At 39.2% G+C, this 25,362-nt stretch overlaps 18 non-coding genes across 18 annotated transcripts; all 18 read left to right on the top strand.

The window, feature by feature from the left end:
* The first annotated feature begins 14,045 nt into the window (after window positions 1–14,045).
* trnal-uaa (transfer RNA leucine (anticodon UAA)) lies at window positions 14,046–14,128 on the top strand. The gene has a single exon. It is a non-coding gene; the product is annotated as a tRNA-Leu (tRNA).
* Window positions 14,129–14,363: 235 nt separating this feature from the next.
* trnal-uaa (transfer RNA leucine (anticodon UAA)) lies at window positions 14,364–14,446 on the top strand. The gene has a single exon. It is a non-coding gene; the product is annotated as a tRNA-Leu (tRNA).
* Window positions 14,447–14,552: 106 nt separating this feature from the next.
* trnal-uaa (transfer RNA leucine (anticodon UAA)) lies at window positions 14,553–14,635 on the top strand. Its single transcript has one exon. It is a non-coding gene; the product is annotated as a tRNA-Leu (tRNA).
* A 2,703-nt stretch (window positions 14,636–17,338) lies between these two features.
* Window positions 17,339–17,421, top strand: trnal-uaa (transfer RNA leucine (anticodon UAA)). Its single transcript has one exon. It is a non-coding gene; the product is annotated as a tRNA-Leu (tRNA).
* Window positions 17,422–17,526: 105 nt separating this feature from the next.
* On the top strand, window positions 17,527–17,609 carry trnal-uaa (transfer RNA leucine (anticodon UAA)). Its single transcript has one exon. It is a non-coding gene; the product is annotated as a tRNA-Leu (tRNA).
* A 294-nt stretch (window positions 17,610–17,903) lies between these two features.
* On the top strand, window positions 17,904–17,986 carry trnal-uaa (transfer RNA leucine (anticodon UAA)). The gene has a single exon. It is a non-coding gene; the product is annotated as a tRNA-Leu (tRNA).
* A 106-nt stretch (window positions 17,987–18,092) lies between these two features.
* On the top strand, window positions 18,093–18,175 carry trnal-uaa (transfer RNA leucine (anticodon UAA)). The gene has a single exon. It is a non-coding gene; the product is annotated as a tRNA-Leu (tRNA).
* A 236-nt stretch (window positions 18,176–18,411) lies between these two features.
* Window positions 18,412–18,494, top strand: trnal-uaa (transfer RNA leucine (anticodon UAA)). The gene has a single exon. It is a non-coding gene; the product is annotated as a tRNA-Leu (tRNA).
* A 106-nt stretch (window positions 18,495–18,600) lies between these two features.
* Window positions 18,601–18,683, top strand: trnal-uaa (transfer RNA leucine (anticodon UAA)). The gene has a single exon. It is a non-coding gene; the product is annotated as a tRNA-Leu (tRNA).
* A 1,422-nt stretch (window positions 18,684–20,105) lies between these two features.
* On the top strand, window positions 20,106–20,188 carry trnal-uaa (transfer RNA leucine (anticodon UAA)). Its single transcript has one exon. It is a non-coding gene; the product is annotated as a tRNA-Leu (tRNA).
* A 105-nt stretch (window positions 20,189–20,293) lies between these two features.
* On the top strand, window positions 20,294–20,376 carry trnal-uaa (transfer RNA leucine (anticodon UAA)). Its single transcript has one exon. It is a non-coding gene; the product is annotated as a tRNA-Leu (tRNA).
* Window positions 20,377–20,481: 105 nt separating this feature from the next.
* On the top strand, window positions 20,482–20,564 carry trnal-uaa (transfer RNA leucine (anticodon UAA)). The gene has a single exon. It is a non-coding gene; the product is annotated as a tRNA-Leu (tRNA).
* Window positions 20,565–22,321: 1,757 nt separating this feature from the next.
* Window positions 22,322–22,404, top strand: trnal-uaa (transfer RNA leucine (anticodon UAA)). The gene has a single exon. It is a non-coding gene; the product is annotated as a tRNA-Leu (tRNA).
* Window positions 22,405–22,509: 105 nt separating this feature from the next.
* trnal-uaa (transfer RNA leucine (anticodon UAA)) lies at window positions 22,510–22,592 on the top strand. The gene has a single exon. It is a non-coding gene; the product is annotated as a tRNA-Leu (tRNA).
* Window positions 22,593–22,885: 293 nt separating this feature from the next.
* Window positions 22,886–22,968, top strand: trnal-uaa (transfer RNA leucine (anticodon UAA)). The gene has a single exon. It is a non-coding gene; the product is annotated as a tRNA-Leu (tRNA).
* Window positions 22,969–23,387: 419 nt separating this feature from the next.
* On the top strand, window positions 23,388–23,470 carry trnal-uaa (transfer RNA leucine (anticodon UAA)). The gene has a single exon. It is a non-coding gene; the product is annotated as a tRNA-Leu (tRNA).
* Window positions 23,471–23,953: 483 nt separating this feature from the next.
* Window positions 23,954–24,036, top strand: trnal-uaa (transfer RNA leucine (anticodon UAA)). The gene has a single exon. It is a non-coding gene; the product is annotated as a tRNA-Leu (tRNA).
* Window positions 24,037–24,552: 516 nt separating this feature from the next.
* Window positions 24,553–24,636, top strand: trnal-uaa (transfer RNA leucine (anticodon UAA)). Its single transcript has one exon. It is a non-coding gene; the product is annotated as a tRNA-Leu (tRNA).
* The last annotated feature ends 726 nt before the right edge of the window (window positions 24,637–25,362 follow it).

Genomic DNA, 25,362 nt, shown 5'->3' with positions numbered 1-25,362 from the left:
GTTGTTACTAATCTTTGACATGTCCAAGACTGTGATAAAAGGTCAAAAAATATCCAGTCCACAATCACTTTTTATATTGAAAATAAGTTATTTTGTGTGTATGTTTTTTTTTTTCCAAATCAGTTTTGAATCCGTTTTTGAAAATAATTTATGAACTTAGTTAAAGAGTTAAAGAGTGATAAGAGTGACAATGAAACAATGACAGCAGCTCAACAATAAACATGGAATCAAGTATGTAAACTTGCAACAGAACACATTTTAAAGTATTTTACTTTTGATTATTTTATTTATTTCTAAAGATCTCTTTAGTAGCCAGAAATGCATACAGGTTTGGAACAACTTGAGGGTGAGGAAATTATGACAGATTTTTCATTTTTGGGTGCACTGTCTCTTTAAGCAGTCATTCTGAACCAGTAACCACTTTACTGACAATTCTGAAATTCACAAATGTTTAATCCTCTTTATTAATTTATTATTATGACTATATTATTATGTAATTATTTGTCCCATTTTAATCTAAATATTTTTTAAATATCAAACTGCTAAATGATAAATTGATAACATTAATATGCTATAATCTATTATTTAACCGTTCTAATATCTAGAAAAATAAGTCTGCCAAGCTCTGATAATGTATGAAATATTATATTATCCATTAAAAAAAACAATAGGCCTACCTTTAGTTCACGGATGTGTCTGTCATTGCATGCTTTCAGTCAGACAGTCTGAGACACTGAAATGCTTCTCTGCAAAGGGTGCAGTTTGTCTTGGGTTCATCTTAAGTTACTGGAGAGACCCACTCATGATACCTTTTTTTTCTATTCAGCCCTATATCTGGAAATCCTCTTGCGTTCAAACTGTGGACGCGAGCTCGACATGTTTTTAAAAAAACGCGCAAGTTTCCAGCGCATGTTCTCGAGACTCCGTCGCTATGGCAGCAAAGCGCCGCTAAAGCGCAATCTTGTGCATCGCGTCCGTATTGGTTTGATACGGGACGCGTCATTTTGCTTATTCTAAATATTGATTGATGATTGGGACTAGTACCTTGCGTCCCCCCCAGTGGGGTGGCCAGGGGTTGGCCAGGGGTGGCCGTGGCCACCCCTGGCCACCCCCTGGTGGCGCCACTGTAGTGTCTGCTAACTTTTAACTTGAACATCTAACAAGTGTTGATGATTCTAATTTTCTCACACTGGTTAAAAAAGATAGTAGTGAGTCCATAGCAGATATCAAATGCCAGCCAATGACAGCCTGTCAGCTGTTTAATCAAAGCATTATATGTAGCTTTCCTCTTCAGCAGATAAGGACACGATGGTATAAAGGCATTGCAATTAAAGTCTGTCTTTAATTTTCATGAACTTAACAACCAGATGAAAATTGCTGTCACAAAAGAGCCTGAATCAATTATGTTTCCTTGTGTGGAGACGTCGAGGAGAGCAGCTCCGGCAAATGGCGCTTGATATTTGGCTGCTACGAGATGGAGCGAAGGCCCTGAGATCAGTCAACCTGATGGTGGAAAGACAGCACGTCAGACTGAGATCTCCATATGCAGAGAATCCCTTATCCCGCTTTTAAAAAATGAGAAAAGACTGGCTCCTTTGTGTCCCAGTATGCTCTTCACTGCAAATTGCTGTCCATCTGTCTTGGCAACCTCCCACATCTGGTACGATAGAAGCCATCTGTGGCCAGTGTGGGTCTGTGCACGCAAGTATTGGTCTGTTTGTATTCATGTCTATGTCTATGTCTTTGTCAAGACAGATGTCTCACACGTCACTTCGTGTTTCCTCACTTCGTCTTGTAGTGGACTCATAGAGCTGTAAAGATCATGGGTTTGACTGGCCCCCAAGTGTCCTTTGAGGAACAAGAGCAGTTTGTCTCGTCACTGAGTCATGGACACATGGATGGTTTGCTTGCTTCCAGGTTTGACCACAAGTCAGTAAGGCCTTTGAGGACTCATAGGGCACATAAACATGGCCCCCACTCCTCTTGAGAGCTTGTTCTCATTCTGTATACTCAGGAGACCCAACCCTTGAAATAATTTTGTCTCAGATCTTTCCACTAAAATAATTAAAGGGAAATAAAAACACACAAATGGAACTTGATTTTGACATACATTAGGATCTGTTAAAATTAATATAGCATAATAGCATATTTTCCAAGACTTATTTTGAATATCTAATGTATATTCATTTTATATGAGTGAAAACATTATGACCACCTACCTAATATTTTGGCAGAACACAGAGGACAAACAGCATAAACTCACTTAATTTTGAGTTATTTTTTCTCAAAATAAGACAATTACTTTTGCTTGTCTAGTAAATACATCTTGTTTTAAAAATTGTTAGTTATTTAGACTAGAAACAAGACAAAAATACTAAGTAAGAAAAGCATCTTTGCAGTGTAACAACAGATCCTTCAAGTCCAATAGGAGATGGTGCTGCCGTGAATCGAACTTATTGTTCCAGCACATCCCACAAATGCTCATTTAGACTGAGGCCAGATCAACAAATTTGAATTTGGAGACCAGGTCAACAACTTGAACTGTTCATCATGTTCCTCAAACCAGTCCTGAACAATGTGTGCTGTGTGGCAGGCTGGATTATCCTGCTGAAAGACGCCATTTCCACCAGGGATCAGCATTGTCATGAAGGGGTGTACCTTGTCTGCAACAATGTTTAGGTAGGTGGCAAATGTCAACTTTATGTCCACATAAATGGCTGGACTCAGGGTTTCCCAGCAGAACATTGCTCAGAGCTTTACACGCCCTCCACTGGCTTGTCGTCATCCCATAGTGAATTCTGGTGCAATCACTTCCACGATGTTAGGGGTTAACAGTGTATGACCCAAGACCAATAGTGAAAAATGAAGACCAAGAGTCAGGAGTGCATTAATTAAAGATCATTTTTACTGAAGAATAGTTTACAGTTTCACCAGCAGAAGCCAGCTTCAGCTCTCACAAGGAGTTCGTAGGCCGCACTCCCTCTCTCCCCGTCTCGTCGTCCCGCCCTTGTACATACAATTTTCCCAACAGTTATACTTTTTTTAAGGTCTATCCACGTCATTACTCCAAGGTGGATGATTCTGATTGACATGGTATATTTCCACACATTGTTAGTAAAAATCAGATTCATAGACCATGTGTTGACGCTTTCACGCCGAAATTAGGTCCTCAGTGACCTTACAAATCTGAAGCTGTCCACAATGAAAAAAAAACCAAGTAGAGCTTACTCAATTTTTATTGTTCAAGTAAATGTAACACCTAAGGAAATTAAGTAAATTTACTTATAAGATGGGTGAAATTAACAAAGTTAATTAAAGCTACACTGTGTGATATTTTCCCCCATCTAGCGGTGAAAAGCTATATGACCATCCAGTGAATAATAGTTTTTGTTCCTCTGAATTCTGATTTCGTTTTAAATAAAATGGTGACCGATTTAGTCCAAGATTAACATGGCAATCCCCCTCTTCACATTCGACACGGTGACATCGAGTGTTAAAACGAGAAAGGCGAAGCTTGAATTTACGGGTTGTCCCTCTTTGGCTACTGTACTTTCAAGATGGAGAGGCAACATGGCGAGCGGCATTCGAACCCCTCACCCGTATGCATTTTCAATGGTATATTATAAACTTACGAGAATACTTGAAAAGAAGTAAATATACATTAATGAGCACATATATTTTTGAAAGAACTAAGTGTTTTTAACTAAGAATAAACTAAAAAAGTCACACAGTGTAGCTTTAATATATATTTAATATTTAATTAATATAATTAGGTAAACCTATTTGCTCTTTGAAATGCATTTTACTTGTTTATGCAATGCTGGTAATTATTTTAAATAATAAATTAAATGTTGCTTTTATAATGTGACAAGATAATACTGTGACAATGGGCAGTTAAGAGTAATTTAGTAACAAGAAATAACAAGCACTTACACAGACATCAAATACTTCACTAAGGTTTAAAAAGCCTTTAAGACTAAACACTGAAACAAAACCTGAAATACAAATTCAGAAACATTTGTTCAAAACAGTTTTTAACAGTTTCAGATTTAAACCCTCATCATCAACTCTCCTGTTGCAATACAACAGGGGCAGACTGGGGGAAAAAAGTGGCCATGGACTTTCTGGCACAAAGCAGCCCATAACAATCGGTCCGCAATACGTCAAGTCAAGTCACCTTCATTCATATAGTGCTTTTAAAACATGGATTGCTTCAAAGCAGATTTACAGTGATAGTAGGAAATTAATTTTTGCTTTTGAAGTAAAGTTTTTCATCTCACCATAAACTCACCAGCTCATTATGCACAGACAGAGCAATTTTAAACACCACTTACTAACATAACAATATAGATGCTATTTATACAGAAATATTAATGCTATTTTATTTATTGAAATGCTTATCATTAACATTAATGAATGGCTGGCACACTTAAGCCCCGTTTCCACCACAGAACTTTACCCAGGAACCAGGAACTCTGGGTGGTACTCGGTGTGTTTAGACCGCAGGAACCAGGGTCTAAATGAAGTTCCGGGTAAATATTTCTCCCTCCAAATGGCCCTGCTCGCGAGGTAGTACTTTTTCAAAGTTCAGGAACTTTCAAGGGCGGGACTTGGACGCTGAACATGCTGATAAGTTTAGAATTTTATTTCAACCGACATTTTTAAAAGTCTTTTGCGAGGTTCGATCTACGTTCAGTAAATATCAGTCTTGCTCTCTGTCTGATGGCGCGCATTCGTCTCAGCAATCTCACGTGCAATGTCCGTAATAGCTGATAATAATATACATTGTAATTTTAAATCTAGCTTTACAAGGTTTCTGAATATGCTGCATGCTGCTGAATCTGCATATTAGTACTCTTTTCTGTCATTGTTAATTACCTCTTTAGTAAACCTATACATAACCAGCAAAAGCAGCCCAGCTTGAATCTCTTCCATACTTGTTATTCATTTTTTTACAGTCTATATTTTTCACCATGTAAACGACCTGACCGATTACTTAAGTGTGCGTCCTTACATGACGTGACGGCGCTCGCCGCGCTCATGTTGACAAGAGAGGAAAGTTAATTTTTCTGAGGGGTAAACTTTTTATTTCCTAAGTTATGAAGATAATGTTGGAATAATGACACAGCGTATATTGCCCCAGGCAGTTTTTACTTTAGCTGCGCCTGACAGAAGAATTCTTTTTTTTCTGAGATGATTATTACACTTTACAACAAATAAATACCTTATATAACACTGTATATTAGTCCTGGTGGCTGTTAAGAGTTGCTATGGCTACAGTTAACACATTCCAGCTGCTGGAGAAAACAGCGTTGACATTTTTGATGCGGCAGACAAACTGCATGTGACAAAATAATGCGATTGAAAGTCATCACAAGTAAACACCACATCTGTTTAGATAACGTCTCATGTAAACAGTACACTAAATCTTTCAATCGGTACACACAAAAATGATTACTGTTCGTGTCCGTCACTGACTTGGAGGAGCAGTCGCGCGCAGTCCTACATCACCGGACTAATTTGCCTAATCTTCACGGAACTTTAGATCGCGGTGGAAACGCAGACATTTGCAGGTCTGGGGGGGGGAGAAAAGTTCCTGTAAAAAAGTTCCTGGTACAAATTGTTCCGGGTAATTTAGGTGGAAACGGGGAAAATTTAGAATTTGTATTTTTTTAAATTATTATTTTACTAATTATATATATATTTTTAAATATTATATTATTTTACTTTACAGTGAAGTTTATATCCCCAAAGTTTAATACCTGCCAATCAGTCTATATTAAATGAGCTTCTGCATTTTGGACCAGCTGGAGTTTGTTTATTAAGCGAGCAGGGCAGCCACCCAGTAGAGCATTACGATAATCTAACTTTGAGGTCTTTACACACTAGATTTTATACAAACAAGCAAAAACATAAAGTAGTGCAAAATTTGGACTATTATATGGTGCCTTTATAGTGGTTATTTGTCCTTTCAGGAGCTTGACAGCAGTCATTTTATGGAATAGAGCTCCAATTGTTTAAAAATTTAAGTTTAAAAATTATTCTGGTCCTGCAATTTTTTTTTTTAGTTGTAAAATACGGCATTTTAGATTAATTTCTGCAGGATCGCGTGACACTGAAGATTCAAGTAATTAGGGTTGGGCATCGAGAACCGGTTCTAACTTGGAACCATTTAAAAAAATAACGATGCCATTGGAATCGTTTAGAAAATTATTTTCCGATTCCGATCATCGGTTCCAAATGCTCAAGTTTTGGATTCCATAGTGGCAACCTGATTTCCAGAAGTGCTTTCCAAACCGCTTGTTCTTGCAGCCCTGGAACACGGTAAGTGGCGCTCTAAAGTGTGGACTTATTTCACTTTTAAAAAGCCTGGGTCAGCACAGTGCAACTAGTGTTGTTAAAAATATTGATGCGGAAATATCTGAAATGATTCGATACTCAGTTTCTACAGTATCGATATCAGCTCTCATCTCTGACAGCGAGTTGACATGCACCCACATATTCTCATTCTTCAGCCTGGTTAACCCTCTGAAAGCGCATTCTGCTGGACTTTTTCCTCATGACAGCGTGTTAGTGTTAGTTTGTGATCGGTTTGAATTTCGCGTGGGATTGCACATAATTCTACTAATCCCGCAGATTTCGTGCTTACATCTGAAGTGCATGAATCCTGTCAGGGCTGGATTATGGACTGGCCATTGTCTTGAAGGGTTGCACAGCTTGGGTAAAAGTATAACACCAAGGCCCTTTGTGCATAAAGACCTTGATCTGAACCTGGAGCCTGTGTCAATGAGATATGCATTTTTGACATGAGATAAAGTGAGATGGAGGGGATGTAATTGCTCTTTGTCCAGCCTGTTCCAATTACTGCCCTTCATAAACACTTAAGTGGTAAGATAAGAAGGTCAGCAAATGGCCAGTATCTTGTAATTGACTGATGGACAGTTTAATTCACTCAGGAATTAATCTAATACCACCCAGTCAAAACCATGCAGCTGCTATATTTGAGTACATAAAATAAAAAATAAAAAAAATAAAAAATTGACAGGAGAGGACAGGACATGCCTTTCCTAATTTATTTTAGTCTGGATTGTATATGAGAGAAGTGTTATAGAAAATCTGAAGTTACATTGACAGGTTGCTCTTATCTTGTTTAATACGTTTTTTTCCCCGCCAAATTCTTAAATGAGTATAATAAATCTGCATACACCCACACCAACAATGTGAACAACTCCAAGAAAAGACAAAAGTTATTTCAGTGATTTTTTTCAATATTGTACAGTGATTAAATGGTCACCAATTGCAAATAAAGCTGGTAAACAATAATCCAACAAAGGTGGGGAAGAAGGAAACAAAAGAGGGAAGGAAGACAAAGAGAAGGGGAAGAAGAAAAATAAAATAAAAATTAAGAAAATAAAGGATAAAATGTAATGTTCAGAGATATTCCTTCCCCCGCATATATCTTGTAATATATTTTCTGTTTTTTTTTTTAATTAGGCTTTCTTTTTTTTAAATTTTTTTTTTATGTCGCCTTAAAAATAAATCTTGTCCTAACCAGGTTTTTAAGCACTAATTAAGCATTAGGAATTACAGTAGACAGTAGCAACATCAAATGGGAGGATCTGTTGCAGTAAAGTCTTTACCCAATCAGGATGGTTAAGCCATTGGACTTAAGATCCACTGGACAAATGTGGTAATTAAAGTGAGATTTTTTTAGCACAAATTAAGCATTTGAAATTACAGTACAGAGCATCAATTTGAAATGTGAGGGTCTGTTGCAGAAACACAAAAATTTCACAGAGCCAGGATGGCTGAGTGGTTAAGGCATTTGACTCAATATCCAACAGACAAACCAAATATCCTTGTTCAAATCCTGTAGGTTTTTCAATGAACAAATGGCCATGTGGGTTCAAACCCCACTCCTGGTTATTAAAGTGATATTTTTTTAGAACAAATGAACCATTTGAAATTATAGTGCAAAGAAGCAACTTCAAATGTGAGGATCTGTTACCGTAACACAACACATTCACCTAACCAGGATAGCCGAGTAATTTAGGCTTTGGACTAGAGGCTGACATTTTTCCGGGAATCTCATGGGTCACGGGATTCCCGTGGGATTCCTGCAGGATGGGAGTCATCTTTGCTATTAATCACGGGATTTGGACGGTAAAGGATAAATGGTGAACGGGAGCGGGAATTAACCAATAGCAAAGAAAAGTAAATGCAACATTTTGTAGTTTCCTACAACTAAAACTATAAATGTAAACTATAAATGCATTGTTTACTCAACAATAAATGAGTAAAATGCAGCTTTATGTGCTGTTTGGATTTATTAAATGATTGTAGACATGGTGTGAACTATGTACTGTTTTTCTTTTATTTGCTGTCTTCCATTTTCTGGAGAAAATCTAGAAACAGGGGCTCAGCAGATTGTCTAAAACAGGATGGAGAGCAGATTAAATCAAATTCTATGTATTAACTAAACACTAATTGAAGAAAAAAAAAATATGGGAGTGGTATAGGAGCAGGAGTCAGTTTAAACAGGAGCGGGATGGGATGGGATTATTTTTTAAACTTTGGTCTGGGAGTGGGACGGGACAAGATTTCTTTCTAAGGGAGTGGGACGGGACAGGAGTGAAAATCCACTCCCGTGTCATCCGCTACTTTGGACTTAAGATCTAATGGACAAATGTCATTGTGGTTTCAAACCCTACTCCTTGTAAATAAAGTGTAATTATTAAGCAAAAAATAAGCAATTGAATTTACAGTGCATAGCAGCAACTTCAAATGTGAGGGTCTGTTGCAATAAAGCAGAACCTGCACCGAGCCAGGATGGCTGAGTGGTTAAGTCTTTTGACTTAAGATCCAATAGACAAATGTCCTCGTTCAAATCCTGTAGATATTTCTACAGTAGAGAGCGGTAAATTCAAATGTTAAGGCCTGTTACAGTAACAAAAAAAAAACCTTGCTGAACCAGGATGCCTGAGTGGTCAAGGTGTTTGAGTTAAGAACCAATGGATAAATGTCCTTGTGGGTTCAAACCCTACTCCTAGTAATTAAAGTGATACTTTTAAGCACAAATTAGGCATTTGAAATTAAAGTGCAGAGCAGCAACTTCAAATATGAAGGTCTGTTGCAGTAACAAATTAAGCAGTAGGAATTCCAGTAGAGAGCAGTAAGATCAAACATGAGGGTCTGCAAATCAAGGTAAGATCTCAAGAACTCAGAATGGGCAAATGTCCTCCTGTGTTCAAACCGTACTCCTGGTAATTACAGTGAGATTTTTAAGCACAAAGGAAGCATTCAGAATTACATTAGAGAGCAGTAAGTTCAATTGTGAAGTCCTGTTGCAGTAACATAAAAAGTTCTCAAACGACTAGGTTGGCCGAGTGTCTAAGGCGATAGACTTAAGATTCAATGGGCAAATGTCCCTGTGGGTTCAAACCCCTCTCCCGGTCAGGGGCGTAGCACCAAATTTTGGGCCCTGGGTACAAACCATCTTGCTGGGCCCCCGTACCATTTATGTGTATGTATAGAAAACGGACTTCCCTGCCTTGGGCCCTGGTTACTCAGTACCCTTTATCCCCCCAGTCCCACGCCCCTGCTCCCGGTAATTAAAGTTAGATTCTTAAGCAAAGATTTAGCATTAGGAATTGTTACAAGCCTGTTACAGTAACAAAAATTCTTCACCCGACAAGGATGGCTGAGTGAATAAGGCATCCCAGCAAACATTGGTCCGACGGCAACGTTGTGTCCCTGGCCAAAAATAGTCGTGGTAGGACGGCATGAATCAGTAAAAATGTGTAATACAGAAACATTTCTTAAAAATGTATTCAGATACGTTTGTTCATGTCTACAGTTCTCTGGAGTTGTATGTATAATTATTACTTTGACTTTTAGCTCCGTGTAGTTCAATATACACCCTGTTGTGATTCGGTTGTGAGAGGACGTCACCTGGCGACGTCTTTTACACGTGCAATTATAGTCCAACCTGACCCGTTATGAAATCCTTGTGAAATATGCAAAAGCTGTGCTTACCTTATACATTGGTTAATAGTGCAATAATTAATTTAAGTGCACCAAGTAGTTTTTAAGAGGTTGTGAATAAGACGTCCACTGACGTCAAGCGAGATAGCAGGAAAAAAACTGAAATTATCTTTATGAAATACACAGTTTGCATGCAAAATAAATATATTTACTTGATCTCATTTAATTAATTATAATCACAAAGTGCCCATGTGGTTAAGTGATTGTAAAGCTGCATTTTAGTATTTTTTTTCCAATCAGTTTAGGCTATTCGTTTTTATTTTTATGTAAAACAGATACATTTCCATTCACCATTTAGGTCTGAGTTGGATGAAGATAGCCAAAACTGTGCTGCCAAGATGAAGTAACAATATATAGTAATAGTGCGTCATAAATAAAATCTATTATTATTAATACATCTTGCGATATTACAAACTCCCGCGATAGGATATTATCTCGCGAGATATGCTCTCCCGGAAGGCCGGACAGGACCGTTGAACAACCACGAGGAGAGGAATTGAGGAGTTGTATCGATATATTATTAAAAATCTACTGTTGGGTAAGTACATTTTGTGTTATTTAATTAACATGCTTGAGTGTTACTTTTTTTTACACGAATGAAATGGAAGAAATTATGCTACATTGAACGTATACATAGAATACCGTTGTATAAGTATGTTAAATGATACAGTCAAAGTTATTACTGTAACTTATTAATGTATCCTTTATATGATGTACTTTATATGATGTACTTATATTGATGGGCCATATGCCAATCAAAAAAATATTTTTTTCCTTAATATAATTTTTATTGGTACCATTTATCTATTTAGGGGACATCTCAGCCCACCTGTCTTTCACTTTCTCACAGACACACACCTAGTTAAGGGTCTTTCTCACAGACACAAACCTAGTTAAGGGTATTTCTCACAGACACACACCCAGTTAAGGGTCCTTCTCACAGACACACACCTAGTTAAGGGTCCTTCTCACAGACACACACCTAGTTAAGGGTCCTTCTCACAGACACACACCTAGTTAAGGGTATTTCTCACAGACACACACCTAGTTAAGGGTCCTTCTCACAGACACACACCTAGTTAAGGGTCCTTCTCACAGTCACACACCTAGTTAAGGGTCCTTCTCACAGACACACACCTAGTTAAGGGTATTTCTCACAGACACACACCTAGTTAAGGGTCCTTCTCACAGACACACACCTAGTTAAGGGTCCTTCTCACAGTCACACACCTAGTTAAGGGTATTTCTCACAGACACACACCCAGTTAAGGGTCCTTCTCACAGACACACACCTAGTTAAGGGTCCTTCTCACAGACACACACCTAGTTAAGGGTCTTTCTCACAGACACACACCTAGTTAAGGGTCTTTCTCACAGACACACACCCAGTTAAGGGTCCTTCTCACAGACACACACCTAGTTAAGGGTCCTTCTCACAGACACACACCTAGTTAAGGGTCCTTCTCACAGACACACACCTAGTTAAGGGTCCTTCTCACAGACACACACCTAATTAAGGGTCTTTCTCACAGACACACACCTAGTTAAGGGTCCTTCTCACAGACACACACCTAGTTAAGGGTCTTTCTCACAGACACAAACCTAAGTTTTTTTTTTAGGGCAGCACAGTGGTATTGAAGAGGGAGCGGACAGATGCTGATCCCCCAACTGATGGACCCATCTAACACCCATTTAAAGCAGAGCATCTTTTATACAATAAAATAAAATGTAATGCTTTTATGTGTTGATTGTTTTTATTATTATATCATTTTACTTATTTTTATTGATTTTTGTCATTTTCCCATGTAGCACTTTTGAGATTCTTCGGAATGAAGTGCGTTATAAATAAAATGTATTATTATTATTATTATTATTATTTTTATTATACATGTTGTTCCATTGTTTTTTTATTTTGCTGTACTCCATTAAGCTATTTTGAGAATAAATGCATGTAACTTACCTCACATTTTCCCTTTTATTCATTAAATATATATATATATATATATATATATATATATATATATATATATATATATATATATATATATATATATATATATATATATATATATATATATATATATATATATATTCTCTTCCCTCAGATGCTGTGACGAGGTGGAACCCGAATGCTCCAGACTCTGAGATTGATGCAGCGATGGAGGAACACCTGAAGCCCTATACAGGAAGAGCTGGGGTGGTGCTTACAAAAATGAGCCAAAAAACTTTAATGTGTTTAAGCCAGGGATAGTTCACCCAAAAATGAAAATTCATTGTTATCCCTTTCAATGTTCTGCTGTACACAAATATGTTTGGAAGCCAGTTTGTAACCAAGCAGATATAACCTCCCATTAACTAACATTATATTATTTGCCTACTTTAGTAGTTAATGTGTTGAGATCTGTTCGGTTTCAAATGTTCTTCCAAATATCTTTGTGTTCAGCAGAACATAGAAAGGTATACAGGTTTGAAACATGGGTGAACTATCCCTTTATATAGGCTGTATCACTTTACAATAAGGTTGTATCAGTTAACATTAGTTATTGCATTAGTTAACATGAAACGAGCAATACATTTGTTACTGTGTATTTGTTAATCTTTGTTAACGTTAGTTAATAAAAAAATACAGCTGTTCATGTTAGTTCACAGTGCATTAACTAATGTTAACAAGATTTTAATTATGCATTAGTAAATGCTGAAATTAACATTAACAAAGTTCATTATTAGTTAATGTTAACTTTGAACCTTATTGTAAAATGTTATCTTAAAGGCTAATAATTCAGTATTTTGAATTTGGTATTTTAGTTTGGTTAACAGATGTTAAACAATGATGCAAAATAAATAAAGAGGAAAAGTTGTGGCTGTTCAAAACAATAAAATGTTGTGGTAAATCAGAACATGCTGGTTTTTTTTTTTGCTTATGTCCTCAATGTGTTCTTGTTTGTGGTGCACGTGATTAAAACGTTGTATGGAGGTTCAGGTCTGACTGGACCTATTTTGGACCTTTTTTGAACCTTTGTCAAGATGTGTTAAACCTCACGCCATAACTGATTGCCTTTCACGATGTTACACAATGGGTATGTAATTATTTTATATATGCAGGCTTATAAATACACGTAAATTATGTAGCAACACATTTAAACAGCCAGAAGACGTCGCATTTAGACGTCCAGGGACGCGCAGAAGAGACGTGCAGTTCACGGCCAGATGACGTCAAAGACGTCGGTTCAACTTTCATTTTGGAACTATTTTTCAACCGTGACGGGACGTGTAGGATTGACGTCTTTTCAACGGTCATTAAACGTCCAAATGTTTGCTGGGATTGGACTTAAGATTTAATGGACAAATGTGATTGTGGGTTTCAAACCCCATTTCTGCTAGTTTAAATCAGGATTTTAACCACAAATTAAGCATTTGAAAGTACAGTGCAGAGCAGCAATTTCAAACGTCAGGGTCTGCCAATCATGGTAAGGTGTTGGACTCAAGACCCAATGGACAAATGTCCTTGTGGGTTCAAACCCTACTCTTGGTAATTAAAGTGGGGAATTAAGCATTTGAAATTACAGTGCAGAGCAGCAACTTCAAATATGAGGATCTTTTACAGTAACACAACATCTGCACCTGATCAGGATAGCCGAGTTATTTGGGCTTTGGACTTAATATCTAATGGACAAATGTCCTTGTGGTTTCAAACCCTACTCCTTGTAATTAATGTGGGATTATTAAGCAAAAAATAAGCATTTGAAATTACAGTGAAAAGCAGCAACTACAAATGTGAGGGTCTGTTACAGTAATAAAAACTGCTTTATTGGACCAGAATGGCGGAGTGTTTAAGGCGTTGGACTTAAGATCCAATGGACAAATGTCCTTGTGGGTTCAAACCCTACTCCTGGTAATTAAAGTGTGTTTTTTAAGCACAAATTTAGCAATGGGAATTGCGTTAGTGAGCGGAAAGTTCAAATATGAATTCCGGTTACAGTAACAAACACCTTCCTCGCTTGACCAGGATGGCTGAGTGGTTAAGGCGTTGGACTTAAGATCCAATGGACAAATGTCCTCGTGGGTTCAAACCCCACTCCTGGTAATTAAATTATGTTTTTTAAGCACTAATTAAGCAATGGGAATTGCGTTAGTGAGCGGAAAGTTCAAATGTGAATGTATGTTACAATAACAAAAACGCCCTCACTTGACCAGGATGGCCGAGTGGTTAAGGTGTTGTACTTCAGATCCAATGGACGAATTAAGCAATGGGAATTACATTAGAGAGCGGAAAGTTCAAATGTGAATGCCTGTTACAATAACAAAAGCACCCTCATTTGACCAGGATGGCCGAGTGGTTAAGGCGTTAGACTTAAGATCCAATGGACAAATGTCCTCGTGGGTTCAAACCCCACTCCTGGTAATTAAAATGCGATTTTTAAGCAAAAATTAAGCAATGGGAAGTACTTTAGAGAGTGGAAAGTTCAAATATGAATTCCGGTTACAGTAACAAACACCATTCTCGCTTGACCAGGATGGCTGAGTGGTTCAGGCGTTGGACTTAAGATTCAATGGACGAATGTACTCGTGGGTTCAAACCCCACTCCTGGTAATTAAAGTGTGTTTTTTAAGCACAAATTAAGCAATGGGAATTACATTAGAGAGCAGAAAGTTCAAATGTGAATGCATGTTACTATGACAAAAGTGCCCTCATTTGACCAGGATGGCCAAGTGGTTAAGGCATGGGACTTAAGATCCAATGGACAAATATCCTCGTGGGTTCAAACCCCAATCCTGGAAAATAAAGTTTGTTTCTCAAGCACTAATAAAGCAATGGGAATTACGTTAGAGTGCGGAAAGTTCAAATATGAATGCCGGTTACAATAACAAACATCATCCTATATTGACCAGGATGGCCGAGTGGTTAAGGCGTTGGACAAATGTCCTCGTGGGTTCAAACCCCAATCCTGGAAAATAAAGTGTTTTTCAAGCACTAATAAAGCAATGGGAATTACGTTAGAGTGCGGAAAGTTCAAATGTGAATGCATGTTAGAATAACAAAAACACCCTCACTTGACCAGGGTGGCAGAGTGGTTCAGGCGTTGGACTTAAGATTCAATGGACAAACGTCCTCGTGGGTTAAAACCCCATTCCTGGTAATTAAAGTGTGATTTTTAAGCACTAATTAGGCAATGGGAATTACATTAGAGAGCGGAAAGTTCAAATATGAATGCCTGTTACAATAACAAAGATCATCCGCACTTGACCAGGTTGGCCGAGTGGTTAAGGCGTTGGACTTAAGATCCAATGGACGCATGTCCTCGTGGTTTCAAACCGCACTCCTGGTAATTAAAGTGTGATTTTTAAGCAAAAATTAAGCAATGGGAATTACTTTAGAGAGCGGAAAGTACAAATATGAATTCCGGTTACAGTAACAAACACCATCCTCGCTTGACCAGGATGGCCGAGTGGTTAAGGCGTTGGACTTAAGATCCAATGGACGCATGTCCTCGTGGTTTCCGACCTCACTCCTTGTAATTCAATTGTGGTTTTTAAAGGGATCCCCTGGTGTTGAGACTTGTATGGCTTAATATAACATAAATGATGTCTCTTACTGAATTATGTAGTAGAAAACCCATGAAAGATCTATGTTATTTAAAAAATCGATTTTATATTTGGACCATGGGCGGCGCCATTTTGTTTGCGTTCTAGGTTGATGACGTAGAATGGTTGAACTCCTCAATCAGCTGGCGTTACCCGTAGCTATTTTTATCACAACGCAACTCGAAAATTGTTTCAGAGTTAAACAAAACCAATGAATTGCTTTTGTAATTGTACTTAAAACACACTCAAACATACATGTGCACACAAACTCACCTACACAAGTCACAAACAGATCGGCGGCCGGGCACACACACCTGACAGACTGCGTTGTCTCAATCGAGATGTTGGGCTGCTCAGTCTCCACGACAGGGGCTGAATCCGAAATCGACCCCCTATACCCTGAAATAGGGCATTATTTGAAGGGACGGCCATTTGTAGTGTTGTCCGACACCATATAGGGACATGTTCGAGTGCAGTCATTCAGTCTCACGTTCACCGCAATAACGAGTGTACAGCCGATTTACAACAGCTGTCCGACTTCACGCACCCAAACATACATGTGCACACAAACTCTCTCGCTCACACAGACTCACACACACCCCAACAGATCGGCGCGAACACACACACACACACACACACACACACACACACACACACACCCCAACAGATCGGCGCGAACACACACGCACTGCGTGCGCGCATACATAACCCTCAATCACTATTCTCCGTGTTGATATCATAGATAGACTGTTGATATGCAGTAGATTAACTGTAATGCCTAATGTATCCAGCAGAGGGAAATATCTAGGTAGGATGATGGGATAAGTTAACGTGAGGAAGAGAGGCAGGATGTTTTGGTGATGATGCATGGGATTGGTTTGTGCATTTAAGTTTGAGCACAAGCTCAGTGAATTAACCTCAATCTTTAAACTTTCACTTTTAAGACACAAATTACTTTCGCTACTTTTGTTCACTAATACAACTTGAAAGAGTGAATGAAGACGATCGAGTGCGTGAAGTCGGACAGCTGTTGTGTGTAAATCGGCTGTACACTCGTTATTGCGGTGAACGTGAGACTGAATGACTGCACTCGAACATGTCCCTATATGGTGAACATGTCCCTATGGTGTCGGAAAACACTACAAATGGCCGTCCCTTCAAATAATGCCCTATTTCAGGGTATAGGGGGTCGATTTCGGATTGAGCCCCTGTCGTGGAGACTGAGCAGCCCAAAATCTCAATTGAGACAGCGCAGTCTGTCAGGTGTGTGTGCCCGGCCGCCGATCTGTTTGTGACTTGTGTAGGTGAGTTTGTGTGCACATGTATGTTTGAGTGTGTTTTAAGTACAATTACAAAGCAATTCATTGGTTTTGTTTAACTCTGAAACAATTTTCGAGTTGCGTTGTGGTAAAAATAGCTACGGGTAACGCCAGCTGATTGAGGTGTTCAACCATTCTACGTCACCAACATAGAACACAAACAAAATGGCGCCGCCCATGGTCCAAATATAAAATCGATTTTTTTAAATAACGTAGATCTTTCATGGGTTTTCTACTACATAATTCAGTAAGAGACATCATTTATGTTATTTTAAGCCATACAAGTCTCAACACCAGGGGATCCCTTTAAGTACAAATGAAGCAATGGGAATTAGCGAGCGGAAAGTTCAAAGGTGAATGCCTGTTACAATAACAAAGACCATACTCACTTGACCAGGATGGCCGAGTGGTTAAGGCGTTGAACTTAAGATCCAATGAACGAATGTCCTCGTGGGTTCAAACCCCACTCCTGGTAATTGAAGCGTGATTTTTAAGCACAAATTAAGCAATGGGAATAACATTAGCGAGCGGAAAGTTCAAATGTGAATGCATGTTACAATAACAAAGACGTCTTCACTTGACCAGGATGGCCGAGTGGTTAAGGCGTTGGACTTAAAATCCAATGGACAAATGTCCTCGTGGGTTCAAACCCCACTCCTGGTAATTGAAGTGTGATTTTTAAGCACAAATTAAGCAATGGGAATTACATTAGAGAGCGGAAAGTTCAAATTTGAATGAATGTTACAATAACAAAAACTCCCTCACTTGACCAGGATGGCTGATTGGTTAAGGCGTTGGACTTAAGATCCAATGGACGAATATCCTAGTGGGTTCAAACCCCACTCCTGGTAATTAAAGTGTGTTTTTTAAGCACTAATTAAGCAATGGGAATTACTTTAGAGAGCGGAAAGTTCAAATATGAATGCCAGTTACAATAACAAACTTCACCCTTGGTTGACCAGGATGGCTGAGTGGTTAAGGCGTTGGACTTAAGATCGAATGGAGACATGCCCTCATGGGTTCAAACCCCACTCCTGGTAATTAAAGTGTGATTTTTAAGCACAAATTAAGCAATGGGAATTACTTTAGAGAGCGGAAAGTTCAAATATGAATTCCGGTTACAGTAACAATCACTATCCTTGCTTGACCAGGATGGCTGAGTGGTTAAGGCGTTGGACTTAAAATCCAATGAACAAATGTCCTTGTGGGTTCAAACCCCACTCCTGGTAATTAAAGTGTGTTTTTTAAGCACTAATTAAGCAATGGGAATTGCGTCAGTGAGCGGAAAGTTCAAATGTGAATGTATGTTACAATAACAAAAACGCCCTCACTTGACCAGGATGGCCGAGTGGTTAAGGTGTTGTACTTCAGATCCAATGGACGAATTAAGCAATGGGAATTACATTGGAGAGCGGAAAGTTCAAATGTGAATGCCTGTTACAATAATAAAGATCAACCGCACTTGACTAGGATGGCCGAGTGGTTAAGGCGTTGGACTTAAGATCCAATTGACAAATGTCCTCGTGGGTTCAAACCCCACTCCTGGTAATTAAAGTGTGATTTTAAAGCAAAAATTAAGCAATGGGAATTACTTTAGAGAGCAGAAAGTTCAAATATTAATTCCGGTTACAGTAACAAACACCATCCTCGCTTGACCAGGATGGCCGAGTGGTTAAGGCGTTGGACTTAAGATCCAATGGACAAATGTCCTCGTGGGTTCAAACCCCAATCCTGGAAAATAAAGTGTGTTTTTCAAGCACTAATACAGCAATGGGAATTACGTTAGAGTGCGGAAAGTTCAAATGTGAATGCATGTTAGAATAACAAAAACACCCTCACTTGACCAGGGTGGCCGATTGGTTAAGGCGTTGGACTTAAGATTCAATGGACGAACGTCCTTGTGGGTTAAAACCCCATTCCTGGTAATTAAAGTGTGATTTTTAAGCACTAATTAAGCAATGGGAATTATATTAGAGGGCGGAAAGTTCAAATATAAATCCTGGTTACAATAACAAACATCATCCTATATTGACCAGGATGGCCGAGTGGTTAAGGCGTTGGATTTAAGATCCAACGGACAAATGTCCTCGTGGTTTCAGACCTCACTCCTTGTAATTCAATTTTGGTTTTTAAGTACAAATTAAGCAATGGGAATTACATTAGCGAGCGGAATGTTCAAAGGTGAATGCCTGTTACAATAACAAATACCATACTCACTTGACCAGGATGGCAGAGTGGTTAAGGCGTTGGACTTAAGATCCAATGGACGAATGTCCTCGTGGGTTCAAACCCCACTACTGTTAATTAAAGTGTGTTTTTTAAGCACAAATTAAGCAATGGGAATTATGTTAGCGAGCGGAAATTTAAAATGTGAATGCATGTTACAATAACAAAAGTGGTCTCATTCGACAAGGATGGCCGAGTGGTTAAGGCATGGGTCTTAGGATCCAATGGACAAATATTCTCGTGGGTTCGAACCCCAATCCTGGAAAATAAAGTGTTTTTCAAGCACTAATAAAGCAATGGGAATTACGTTAGAGAGCGGAAAGTTCAAATGTGAATGCATGTTAGAATAACAAAAACACCCTCACTTGACCAGTGTGGCCGAGTGGTTAAGGCGTTGGACTTAATATCCAATGGAGAAATGTCCTCGTGGGTTAAAACCCCATTCCTGGTAATTAAAGTTTGATTTTTAAGCACTAATTAAGCAATAGGAATTACCTTAGAGTGGAAAGTTCAAATATGAATGCCGGTTACAATAACAAACATCATCCTCAAATGACCAGGATGGCCGAGTGGTTAAGGCGTTGGACTTAAGATCCAATGGAAGAATGTCCTCGTGGGTTCAGACCTCTCTCCTTGTAATTCAATTGTGGTTTTTAAGTACAAATTAAGCAATGGGAATTACATTAGCGAGCGGAAAGTTCAAAGGTGAATGCCTGTTACAATAACAAAGACCATACACACTTGACCAGGATGGCTGAGTGGTTAAGGCGTTGTACTTAAGATCCAATGGACGAATGTCCTCGTGGGTTCAGACCTCACTCCTTGTAATTCAATTGTGGTTTTTAAGTACAAATTAAGCAATGGGAATTACATTAGCGAGCGGTAAGTTCAAAGGTGAATGCCTGTTACAATAACAAAGACCATTCTCTCTTGACCAGGATGGCCGAGTGGTTAAGGCGTTGGACTTAAGATCCATTGGACGAATGTCCTCTTGGGTTCAAACCCCACTCCTGGTAATTAAAGTGTGTTTTTTAAGCACAAATTAAGCAATGGGATTTACATTAGAGAGCGGCAAGTTCAAATTTGAATGCATGTTACAATATCAAAAGGGCCTTCACTTGACCAGGATGGCCGAGTGGTTAAGGCGTTGGACTTAAGATCCAATGGACAAATGTCCTCGTGGGTTCAAACCCCACTCCTGGTAATAAAAGTGTGATTTTTAAGCACATATTAAGGAATGGGAATAACGTTAGCGAGCGGAAAGATCAAATGTGAATGCATGTTACAATAACAAAGGCGTCTTCACTTGACCAGGATGGCCGAGTGGTTAAGGCGTTGGACTTAAGATCCAATGGACGAGTGTCCTCGTGGGTTCAAACCCCACTTCTGGTAATTAAAGTGTGTTTTTTAAGCACTAATTAAAGGGGGGGTGAAATGCTGTTTCATGCATACTGATCTTTTTACACTGTTAAAGACTTGGAATCCCATACTAAACATAGACAAAGTTTCAAAAGTTAAGGTGGACGTTTGATGGGAGTATTTCTTTGTCAAAAATACTACTTCCGGTTAGTCATAAGTTTCGGCAAGTTTTTTGAGATCATGCGTCCCCTTTGACGTTAATGGGGGCGGAATTTCCTTGTATGGGCCTTACGGACAATTCTACCGGAAGCGCGTGAGAGAGAGAGAGGGAGAGAGCGAAAGTAACAGGCTACGCCCATCAAAGCGCTGGCTTCTAGGATGCTGGACAGGTGATGTGCACATAACAATGTCACCAAAAAAGTGCGTTTTTGGTTGCCAGACCAAGACAGTCCTGCACAGATTCCCCAAAAACCCCGCGTTAAGGCAACAGTGGATGTAATTTGCTTTTCCGGATCAGCAACTGAGTTGCGCAAATGTTTATATCTGTTCGTTGCATTTCGGTGCCGACTGTTTCATAAACAAGGCCCAGCTCGACGCCGGATTTTCCCGATCGCCTAATGCTGAATGATGGAGCAGTCCCAAAGTTAGAACTGCAGGCGGTGAGTGAGACTGCTTCAAATGTCTGTGTTTTTGCCTATGCTCATCAAGTAGCCCAAACATGATCACGTATAGTTAATTGATCAATGGAGCATGCGATGTGTAGTGCGTGTAGATTTGTTTAGCTGTCCACTATATGTGTACCTTTATGTTTGTGTATTGTAAAAGCACTCCAAACAACAATACACAAATTGTGGGGAAATATGTTGAACTAAATAAGCACGCTTCTTCATTCAAATGCGCTACTATTCCGTGTCTTTCTATGTAAACACTAACTTAACCTGCCGTGCAAAACCAGTCCGCTTACTGTCTACACAAACCACGCGTAAACACACAAACACACGTGCACAACTGCACTTCCCACATGTACACCTTCAAAGACAAAAATACGACGATATAATTCAAGTATAAATATGTAAATAACACAAGCCGCTAAGCATATTATATAGTTAGTGTATAACTTGTACCACATAGAGACGTCCTGCTCTTGTCGTTTTTGCTGCTGCTCCTGTTCAACTGCAGCCTCTGGGTCTGATTCCGGATCATAGATGTATGGCTGTATCTGATTAAAAGCCATATTTTTATTTTGAATAAAGTTTTTTTCCCGCTGTTAGGGATGACACAGCTTTACGACGCACTCGACTCAACACAATAGCAGCAGCGAGCACACGTCATTATTTAGCTCCGCTCACACGACACGCCCCCACCCGCTCGGCTTTTTTCGGAAAGACTCGGAACAGCGCATCTTTCTTATATAATTATAAAAAAAATAAAGACTTTTCGGAGATATGCAGGATGTAATGCTACTCTATAGGTACTCAAGATTGACATGACACTGACTGAAACTGAGTGTTTCACCCCCCCTTTAAGCAATGGTAATTGCGTTAGTGAGCGGAAAGTTCAAATGTGAATGTATGTTACAATCACAAAAACCTCCTCACTTGACCAGGATGGCCGAGTGGTTAAGGCGTTGGCCTTAAGATCTAATGGACAAATGTCTTTGTGGGTTCAAACCGCACGCCTGGTAATTAAATTGTGATTTTTAAGCAAAAATTAAGCAATGGGAATTACTTTAGAGGGCGGAAAGTACAAATATGAATTCCGGTTACAGTAACAAACACAATCCTCGCTTGACCAGGATGGCCGAGTGGTTAAGGCGTTAGACTTAAGATCCAATGGACAAATGTCCTCTTGGGTTCAAACCCCACTCCTGGTAATTAAAGTGTGTTTTTTAAGCACAAATTAAGCAATGGGAATTATGTTAGCGAGCGGAAAGTTAAAATGTGAATGCATGTTACAATAACAAAAGTGGCTTCATTCGACCAGGATGGCCGAGTGGTTAAGGCGTTGGACTTAAGATCCAATGGACGAATGTCCTCGTGGGTTCAAACCCCACTCCTGGTAATTAAAGTGTGTTTTTTAAGCACTAATTAAGCAATGGGAATTCCGTTGGTGAGCGGAAAGTTCAAATGTGAATGTATGTTACAATCACAAAACCTCCTCACTTAACCAGGATGGCCGAGTGGTTGAGGCGTTGGACTTAAGATCCAATGGACAAATGTCCTTGTGGGTTCAGACCTCACTCCTTGTAATTCAATTGTGGTTTTTAAGTACAAATTAAGCAATGGGAATTACATTAGCGAGCGGTAAGTTCAAAGGTGAATGCGTGTTACAATAACAAAGAACATACTCACTTGACCAGGATGGCCGAGTGGTTAAGGCGTTGGACTTAAGATCCAATGGACGAATGTCCTCGTGGGTTCAAACCCCACTCCTGGTAATTAAAGTGTGTTTTTTAAGCACTAATTAAGCAATGGGAATTGCGTCAGTGAGCGGAAAGTTCAAATGTGAATGTATGTTACAATAACAAAAACACCCTCACTTGACCAGGATGGCCGAGTGGTTAAGGTGTTGTACTTCAGATCCAATGGACGAATTAAGCAATGGGAATTACATTGGAGAGCAGAAAGTTCAAATGTGAATGCCTGTTACAATAATAAAGATCATCCGCACTTTACTAGGATGGCCGAGTGGTTAAGGCGTTGGACTTAAGATCCAATTGACAAATGTCCTTTCAAACCCCACTCCTGGTAATTAAAGTGTGATTTTAAAGCAAAAATTAAGCAATGGGAATTACTTTAGAGAGCAGAAAGTTCAAATATTAATTCCGGTTACAGTAACAAACACCATCCTCGCTTGACCAGGATGGCCGAGTGGTTAAGGCGTTGGACTTAAGATCCAATGGACAAATGTCCTCGTGGGTTCAAACCCCAATCCTGGAAAATAAAGTGTGTTTTTCAAGCACTAATAAAGCAATGGGAATTACGTTAGAGTGCGGAAAGTTCAAATGTGAATGCATGTTAAAATAACAAAAACACCCTCACTTGACCAGGGTGGCCGATTGGTTAAGGCGTTGGACTTAAGATTCAATGGACGAACGTCCTTGTGGGTTAAAACCCCATTCCTGGTAATTAAAGTGTGATTTTTAAGCACTAATTAAGCAATGGGAATTATATTAGAGGGCGGAAAGTTCAAATATAAATCCTGGTTACAATAACAAACATCATCCTACATTGACCAGGATGGCCGAGTGGTTAAGGCGTTGGATTTAAGATCCAACGGACAAATGTCCTCGTGGTTTCAGACCTCACTCCTTGTAATTCAATTTTGGTTTTTAAGTACAAATTAAGCAATGGGAATTACATTAGCGAGCGGAATGTTCAAAGGTGAATGCCTGTTACAATAACAAATACCATACTCACTTGACCAGGATGGCAGAGTGGTTAAGGCGTTGGACTTAAGATCCAATGGACGAATGTCCTCGTGGGTTCAAACCCCACTCCTGGTGATTAAAGTGTGTTTTTAAGCACTAATTAAGCAATGGGAATTGCGTTAGTGAGCGGAAAGTTCAAATGTGAATTACAATCACAAAATCCTCCTCACCTGACCAGGATGGCTGAGTGGTTAAGGCGTTGGACTAAGGCGTTGGATCCAATGGACAAATATCCTCGTGGGTTCAAACCCCAATCCTGGTAATTGAAGCGTTATTTTTAAGCACAAATTAAGCAATTGGGAATAACGTTAGCGAGCGGAAAATTAAAATGTGAATGCGTGTTACAATAACAAAAAGTTCAAATATGAATGCCAGTTACAATAACAAACTTCACCCTCGTTTGACCAGGATGGCCGAGTGGTTAAGGCGTTGGACTTAAGATCTAATGGACGAATGTCCTTGTGGGTTCAGACCTCACTCCCTGTAATTCAATTGTGGTTTTTAAGTACAAATTAAGTAATGGGAATTACATTAGCGAGCGGAAAGTTCAAAGGTGAATGCCTGTTACAATAACAAAGACCATACTCACTTGACCAGGATGGCCGAGTGGTTAAGGCGTTGGACTTAAGATCCAATGGACGAATGTCCTCGTGGGTTCAAACCCCACTACTGTTAATTAAAGTGTGTTTTTTAAGCACAAATTAAGCAATGGGAATTATGTTAGCGAGCGGAAATTTAAAATGTGAATGCATGTTACAATAACAAAAGTGGTCTCATTCGACCAGGATGGCCGAGTGGTTAAGGCATGGGTCTTAGGATCCAATGGACAAATATTCTCGTGGGTTCAAACCCCAATCCTGGAAAATAAAGTGTTTTTCAAGCACTAATAAAGCAATGGGAATTACGTTAGAGAGCGGAAAGTTCAAATGTGAATGCATGTTAGAATAACAAAAACACCCTCACTTGACCAGTGTGGCCGAGTGGTTAAGGCGTTGGACTTAATATCCAATGGAGAAATGTCCTCGTGGGTTAAAACCCCATTCCTGGTAATTAAAGTTTGATTTTTAAGCACTAATTAAGCAATAGGAATTACCTTAGAGTGGAAAGTTCAAATATGAATGCCGGTTACAATAACAAACATCATCCTCAATTGACCAGGGTGGCCGAGAGGTTAAGGCATTGGACTTAAGATCCAATGGAAGAATGTCCTCGTGGGTTCAGACCTCACTCCTTGTAATTCAATTGTGGTTTTTAAGTACAAATTAAGCAATGGGAATTACATTAGCGAGCGGAAAGTTCAAAGGTGAATGCCTGTTACAATAACAAAGACCATACACACTTGACCAGGATGGCCGAGTGGTTAAGACGTTGTACTTAAGATCCAATGGACGAATGTCCTCG

Source organism: Pseudorasbora parva, chromosome 10 (assembly GCF_024679245.1).
Source record: "Pseudorasbora parva isolate DD20220531a chromosome 10, ASM2467924v1, whole genome shotgun sequence".
Taxonomy (NCBI): domain Eukaryota; kingdom Metazoa; phylum Chordata; class Actinopteri; order Cypriniformes; family Gobionidae; genus Pseudorasbora; species Pseudorasbora parva.
The sequence above is the reverse complement of the archived record's forward strand: the minus strand, read 5'-3'. Positions and strand labels throughout refer to the sequence as shown.